Source organism: Camellia sinensis, chromosome 4 (genome assembly GCF_055761805.1).
Source record: "Camellia sinensis isolate YWXY chromosome 4, ASM5576180v1, whole genome shotgun sequence".
Classification (NCBI taxonomy): Eukaryota; Viridiplantae; Streptophyta; class Magnoliopsida; order Ericales; family Theaceae; genus Camellia; species Camellia sinensis.
The window spans coordinates 214,126,905-214,135,219 of NC_138964.1; the positions used below are offsets into that span (position 1 = coordinate 214,126,905).

Sequence of the window (8,315 nt, forward strand, 5' to 3'; positions counted from 1 at the left end):
GCCTCACGTTCTTTTAGCTCGGTTCCTACCCAAGTCTCACAAACTTGCAACTTACTCGATTTTGGTATTTTTTGGGATCAAATAAAGACCTGGAGCCTGGTCTGTCCCAGTTCCTCGCGTGTTCATCACAGAAGATGATGAACAATTGAGGGAAAAGGGACATAGGTGGTTTTTTGGGGCTACATCCTAAGTTAACTTCATTCAAAGTCTTAAAACTTACTGCCATCGTGCCCTAAACTCAACTATGACAATCACAGGCCTAGCTATGTAATGAAAACATGAGTAACAAATGAAGAGCAATGGAGGGTTGAGGACTTACAGGCTAGGGCACGGATGGTGGCTTGAAGCGGTGGGACGGGGCCTCTAACGACGGCGAAGACGTAGAATAGGCTCGCGAGTACGCTCTGATCTCAATAGTATTGGTGAGGGCGAGAGCTCTGGTTCGCAGGGTGGCTTTGATGATGAAGATGAACAGAGCAGGAAGAAAAATAGAAAGAATAGTAACGGGTATAAGAAGGGAAGAGAAGCGCCAAAATTTGAATGAGGCGGCTGGATTGGGTGCTGAAGGCCAATGAATGGACGACACGTGTCTGTAATGACAGCGGCGTCAGTACTGAAAAGACAAGTTGGAAAGTCGAGGCGCCGACCGAGTAAGTCAAGGGACCGGGCGTGGGACTTAGCGCGGTGAACGTCTTGCGGTATGAGGCCACCGAGCAAGTTAAGAGACCGGGCGTGGGGCTTAGCGCGATGAACATCTTGCGGTGTAAGGCTGGGCTGAGGAATGACCCCGGCCGGAGTATGCAATCCTAGTCACGCTAGCGCGGACGAAATTAAGGGGCAATTGAGAGGGAGATTTCATAATCCAGCTTTGGGCCGTAGTAATGACTGGGCTAAAGTTGGTCCGAGCATGTTTGGGCCGAGCTGGGTTAGGCCAATCCAGTGGCAGTGCGCTCGGTTAAGGCCCATCTTAGATTTGGCAGGGATAAGTTCTCTGCCAGCCCGGTTCATGTTGTTTGGTCGTTGCGATCGGTGTATAGGATCCTCCGCAGACCGACCCAACCGAGCAAAAGCTCGATCATGACGAAAAGCTGCTAAGCTCGGTCATAACAGAGCTGGGCTCAAAGCGTTGCTTGTCTCAGAGGTAGTATGGTCGCGGGGAGATAGGGCAGTGCCACCGGGTTGTTCGTTCGCGCCAACACCATTTGGCAGTTTGGTTAGGTGGTGTTTAGCTGTATTTGCGCTGACACGTGGGAAAGTAGGATAGGAAAAGTAGATCCACACGTCAGAGGGCGAATGGACGCAGAGGTAAGTGCAGAAAGTATATAAACGTGACTGCGCCCCCCATGTTGGAGATGAAACATCTTCTGGTGAGAGAAACTCTAACACATTGTCTTCTCTCTCCTCTCTCTCTCTGAGTGTGTGCTAACTTGACCATCGGAAGGGTTTTCCGGCAACGCACCGCCGGATAGCTCACCTTCGTTGTGTTTGCAGGTCGATCGGAGGAAGGCGCAGCTTGGACGCGAGGAGTACGGGTGATAACGGATATTTGGCTCCCGTACACTTACCACCATACACTACATTTACTTGGCCTGTTATAATAAATTCACTCACTATTTTAACATCAAAAAAAGTAGAATTATATAAGTAACTAGCATTAAAAATTAAACTATTTTAATTGAGGCATTTTACCGAACATGGTATATGCATGAAGACACACACAAAATATAGAGGGGTAAAGAGACAGATTTTAATTGAGGCAATATACATGAGAAACAAATCACATAATATAAATGAGAAACACAATCAAACCCAAATGAGAAACAAATCACATAAAAATTTAGACATCCAACGAAAACCCAAATAAAAATTTGAGGCATTTTGGAGACCCATTTTAAAAAAATATTTTAGAGGCCTATGGGAGGCATTTTACAGAACATAGTGAATGCATACAAAGAGATATACATAAAACATAAAAGCCGAAAAACAAAAATCAACAAAAAAAAAATTGAACCGAGAAACCCTAGATATGCCTAGAAAAGGGAGGAAAAATTTGAAGAGCATACTGATCTCTTTCTCGCTGGTTGCATCGACCAATCTACCTTGCATTTGATCAAACAGTGCATTCGAATCTCAACCAAGTTGCCATAGGTAAAACCAAGAAGGGAGAGTGGGTAAGAGAGAGAGAGAGAGAGAGAGAGAGAGAGAGAGAGAGAGAGAGACTGAAACAGAACCAGAGAGAAGGAGATTAAAATTTGAAATGAGGATAAGAGAGAGAGAGAGAGAGAGAGAGAGAGAGAGAGGAGGAGGACGCCTGTGAGAGAGATAGGAAGGTGTGTTTGGTACTCAAAGAGGCAGACAATGTTATGTATTTGGCCTTAGATTTTGATTAGGATTGATTTGAACCGTTGGTTATAAATGTATCTCTAAGACAATTTCTTGTCACGTAGGACAAATTCAAAAACCTTCTTTCCATATTATATAGATAAATATGTTTATTATATTTTATTACATTTTATTTAATTTTAAATTTAACAATTGTAAAAAAAAAAATTGTTATAAATTGGTTTATATTTTGTCACTTATATTTTTCATATGGTTGGATTAACGGAGGCACAAATTGAGACACATTTACTTCATAGGTAGGCTACCTTGGGGCTTGCACTTGGTTGAGTTGAAACGGGCTTAAATCCTGAATATGGATTGAAAGTATCCACGTGGGCCCAAGCCCGTCTTTACTCGTGTTTCGCCCTAAAAAAAACTATTTCACTGCGACGATGCCATTTTTTAGCGTGCTCGGCCATCTTGGAAACAGTGTCACCCCCTGCTACGAATAGGGCTTGCTCTCCTCTCTCTTCTTCTGGAGGCCTCCGCCGCCGCCGCCTCCTCCTCCTCCTCCTCCTGCTTCTCCTCCGTCGCCGTATTATACTGTACGTTCTCAAGCTTGCGAACGTAAATAATTTCTCAAACCAGACTTTTGTTTTGTTAGAGCAAAATAACTGATTTTAGTTGAAGTTTTAGCATTCTTAATGGGAATACATATATGTTGAATCTATTGATGTGTGTTTGCAAGTGTATATATTCATTTGTGTTGGACCTGTTGGTGGATTTTCGTTCTATTTATTCTTGATTAGAGATATTGTGATGCAATTAGAATAGAAAGATGATTTTGTTCTGTTGATTTTGTTCATAAAAGTCTCAACTTTATGATATGATATAGCCTATTGTCAAGTTTCTTTAGAAAAATTGGCGCAAAAGCTTTACTTTGATCATTGCATAATATTGAAAGTTGGAATCTCTTGTTAAGATTTTGGATTTGTTAGGGGAACTACATTGCACAGTACTAAGGCACTGTGAGGATTTAATTCCCCTGATGCCCTAATATCAATGTGCACAAATAAACTATGGGATCCGCTTTGCAGCTTCAACTTCACATGTTTCTGCTGCCTGTAATGCCCTCACATTCAGTAGAGGCTCAAGATTTTTGGAGTTTCCATAGCAATATCAAAATGAGGCCTTTTCTAAGTTGGGGCCTTCAGCAATAAGATTTTTTTTAAAAATTTTCATGTGGGCCCTTAAACGACAGCCTTAGTTTCTCTCTGCTCACATTAACAGGTTTGCTTCCATTGTGGAAATCAATTGAATTTGCAACAACAAAATGTGAAGATCGTTCATTCTTAGTTGGATTCATTTGTTATGCTTTCTGTCTTTATAACTAAAATAGTAGACTGTGGTTTATAGACAAATATTTTCTGTTTTTAACTTCAAGGTTCTGGTATTAGTCAAGAGCCCCGACACCTAGTTATAAAAAATGGGCTAATTTTGATTAAATTTTTTGGCTGCTTAAAGGTGAAGAGATAAATGTACATGTTGTCAATTTGTATGCATATATATATATATATACACATTTATGTTGGTGTGTTTTCTTATGTTTTGTTTTGCTCTTTGCTTTCCATTTATTTGACTAATTAAACTGTTTATTTTATAGAGAGGTGACTGTTGCTTTCCTCTTCTTTTTTCTTTTGCTCCCCTAATATGGAAATTAGGATTGAAATAAGTTTTTATTTTGTTGGTGGATTTTCTTATGTACTGTGATATAGCTATGTCTAATTCATTTGTGAAAATAGTGCAAAAGCTTTACTCTGATTATTTCATAATATTGAAGGTTGGAATCTTTTGTTAAAAGTTTGGCTTTGTTAGAGAGTAACTACATTGCACAAGTACTAAGGCGTTGTGAATATTGTATTTCCTTATGCCTAGTGTCAATGTGCACAAATAAACAGTGGGATCCACTTTGCAGCTTAAACTTCATATGTTTTTGCTGCCATTAATGCCCTCACATTGTTAACATGTTTCCTTAAATATTGAGATTCAGTTGATTTTCTAATAACAAAAAGTGAAGAGAGTTCATTATTTGTTGTAAAGAAACTTTGGTTTGATATAGGAATCACAATTACATTACTTTTGACTGTGACTGTGACTGTGACTGTGAATTGCATTGTTGTAAAACAAAGTTAAAAATGTATTTCCACTTCCCCAATCCAAGTTTTATTGATGCTGATTAGATAGTGATACCAGTGTAAGATTGCTAAACTCTTACCGAAGAAGTGAATTGGATCTGATTCTTCAATTTAGAGATATACTTCTCGTTTGTACTATTATTGCCTAATTTCTCGTTGCTTTGGAATATAGGTGCAAAAGCTTTACTTCAATCATTGTTTAATATTGAGGGTTGGAATCTTTTGTTAAGCCTTTAAAGAGTAACTACATTGCACAAGTACTGAGAGGCACTCTGAGTATTCAATTCCGTGATGCCTAATATCAATGTGCACAAATAAACTGTGGGATCCGCTTTGCTGCTTGAACTTCACATGTTTCTGCTGCCTGTAATGCCCTCACATTGTTAACAGTTTTCCTTCTATGGTGGAAAGCATTTGAATTCGCGATGAATTCTAAAAAAAAATAGTGATGATGGTTCATTCCTAGTGTTCATTGCTCTTTTAGTGGTGCATGTTGTTTATGCCATCCAGTGTTCATTGAGACAACTTGTTATACTTTCCTTTTGTCTTCATGAGAACTAAATAGAATACCGGAGTTTATATTTCAATATTTTATACAACTTCTGGTTTATATTTAATGAAATGATAATTGCACTAGTGCTGAAGCCTCGTGACTTTTTGATTTTTGGTTGCCTAATCTCAATGTGCAGAAATTTACCAGCTGCCCAGTTGAAGAAATGTAGTTGTGCTGTCTGTAATGCTCCAAGATCGCTTGATTTGTTGCAGTTGTTAACGGAAGGATAGTATTTTTTAGTTTTATTTTTTTCGGCAAAGGAGGTTGGCAAGCTGATTTATCCTTTACTATTTGGGGATGTCGAATACAAAATGTAAAATCTATTTTAGGGCAAAGGAGAATATTTTTCTTCTTATTTTTTCTCCTCTTTTCGTAGCATCAATCATGACAGAGAGACAAAAAACAGCTTGATGATGCTAACCTCATGTATCCCATTGTTCGTGTGAATATGAACATACGTTCCTCTAACTACTTTTTTTTTTCTCTTTAAATAATATTTGTGAGTACTTTGCAAGGTACTTAGTGGGGAAATTTTTGTATGTTAATAGTGTATCACGTGGCACTACCTTCTACTAATCATAAATGTATATGCCCACTATTACTCTCCAAACACTCAACATAAATATAGTGGATCCTACTGTGAAAGCTTGCCACATGGTTTATATCCTATCTGAGATAGGCTATCTCCATACAAAAATTTCTCTGCTAATTGGGTTGAGTTTGCATTGAACTTTTTTAAACCTCACATTATGCACACCCTTCACATGGGTTGAGACTGAGAGATGATCCCCTAAAACAGGGCCTTGAGATCAGCATTCTGTATTTGTTAAAACTTTCGCATTTTTTCTTTGGGTAAAAACCATACAAAATTTGTTTATAGAATATTGTGACTTTGTGAAAGTTTTATTTGTATGACATTTTTCTTTCTCTGACTTTGTTTAAGCTTCTTGGGCCACTTCCCCCCAATAATTTGATTGTGGGTCGAGCTAGTTGACTATAGAATAATTGTGAGAAGCCCATCTGTGAGGTCCTTTATCTGTATTCTTTTTGGGCAAATTACCTATAAAAGTCTTTTTTGCAAAATGTGTATTCTATTTAATTTAAAAACTTTTTAGATAGATTCAAAAGTTCTATATTAATTTATTTTCTCATCTTTTTTTACATGTTGCTTCTTTTCTTTATTTCTCTCGGCGACAATCACGATCATGCCTTCCTTTTTTTTTCTTTTTTTTTTTTCTTTCTCTTTTTAATCTATAATCATCGACAACTACTATTGATTGGGGTTCACTGACAATCACCAAGCACTAACTCTTTACTTCGCGCTCATCAACAGTGAAAAAGATGAGTTTTGGATGAAGAAGATGAGTACTCAAATCTAATGCAGATCTATTCAGATATAAGTGAGTAAATCTGGCTAGATCTAAACGAAAAAATAGTTGTTGAAGTACAAGCATCTCTCTATATCTGTCTCTTTCCTTCATCTCTTAGTTTTATTACTTTTTCTGTACTATACACTTCTATTTTCCTGTTATAATGGAGAAAATTTTCAATTTATGAATAAATCATTTTTGAGTTTTAGTTACAGACGGTGAAAGCTATAAAATTTTATAATTTCAGTTTTTTTTTTTTTTTTTTTTTTTTGCGTTGAAATGAATCATTCTTTAGAACTGTTAAATTTTACAGTTTCATAACATTTTTTTTAGTTTAATTAATAAGGATAAATGCTTAATAGAATCAAAATTTGAAGATGCAACGTTTTACAGTTTTAAAGCTTACTCTTCAGTTTGATCAATATTTGAGATTATTTGTTTAAATCTTACAAATATTGAAAATAACATACGTTTTTTTTTTCTTATTATTATTGTTTGTTGTTCTTAGGTTTTTTTCTTCTTTCAATTTATCAATATTTAACACTTATGTTATGTTTTTTGGCTTTAATTTCTCAGTTTATTCTTGTTATTTTTTTGACAATATTTGGGATATTCCGATAAATCTCCAGTGATATTTTTGGCGTCCAACGAACATTGTAGAGATTCCAACGACTTTCGGTGACATTCAGAACATTCCAACGATACTTTGGCAAATTTCCATTGATATTTTTATGACTTCCCGGTGATGTTAAACATGCCGGCGAATCTCCGATGACTGTCTAACGGAAGTCCGATGATAAGATGTAACAACATCTTTAAAATATATATTTTTTTAAAAAAATAAGATTTTTTTGGTAATAAATAAAACTATATAGAATTAATTGGTACAAATATTTTGTTTTAGACTAGATGAGTTTTGGATTTTGTATATAGAATTTACCAATAAATTTCCCATTCTTTTTCAAGTGTATTGAGAAACAGGGCCATTGTGCGAAGTATGATTTAATTCTGTCAACACTGATCAAGTGTATACTAGTCTTTGGTCGGTTGTACCATTGACTTGGCATTGCGGATGCATAGGAGAATTTATCAAATGGAAGACCCATGTGAGACATTCATATTCATATTTATTAGTAGTATACATGGATATAAATGCTTGTGTGTCTTTACCTTGCTGCGCAACAGCTTTCTACACAGCCTGGCTTCATAACTCACCTCCATCTAATGGGAAAAATAATTATTATTCTTATTCACTAAAATATGGTATGTGAAAATAATTCATTGTTTTTCATATCATTTTTTCCATATAGATTATTGGGTAGGGTTGTTCAAAAATCTGTTCAAACTGGTAATCCGGACCAAACCAGACTTAATCTTACAGTTTGGTTCGGTTCTATTAAGAATTGGTTTGGTTTTGGATTAAGAAATATAAAAACCGTAAAAACGGTTTAGTTAATGAATTTTATGAAAAACCCGCGGTTTGAACCGAACCGAACCGAATTTTAAAAAATATATATATATATATAATATCAAATTTTATTTTTATTAATTGGTTTTTTTTATAATTTTAATGATATTAGGATGGTATAGATATGTAATGTTGAGTAATGCCTTAATATTATTAATTTTTATCATGAGTTAAATGTAATTAGTTTGAGTAATTAGTTTGCTAATATTAATAATTTATCCTTTTAAATAGAAATTTTTAGAACCATGAACCAAACCGAAAACCGAACCATTTTTTCGATTTAGTTCTGGTCTGATTTTATAAGTGTAATGGTCTGGTCCAATTTTCGAAATAACAGAATCGTTAGGATCAGTTCGGTTCTTGAATTTTCTCATAACCGAACTAATCCGGACCGTGTACCCCTATTA

The 8,315-nt window shown here is 36.0% G+C and overlaps 1 long non-coding RNA gene across 1 annotated transcript; it reads left to right on the forward strand.

Annotated features, from left to right (window-relative positions):
• The first annotated feature begins 2,664 nt into the window (after nt 1-2,664).
• LOC114309952 (uncharacterized) lies at nt 2,665-5,538 on the forward strand. Its single transcript, XR_003645943.2, has 2 exons — nt 2,665-2,927; nt 5,207-5,538. It is a non-coding gene; the product is annotated as an uncharacterized LOC114309952 (long non-coding RNA).
• The last annotated feature ends 2,777 nt before the right edge of the window (nt 5,539-8,315 follow it).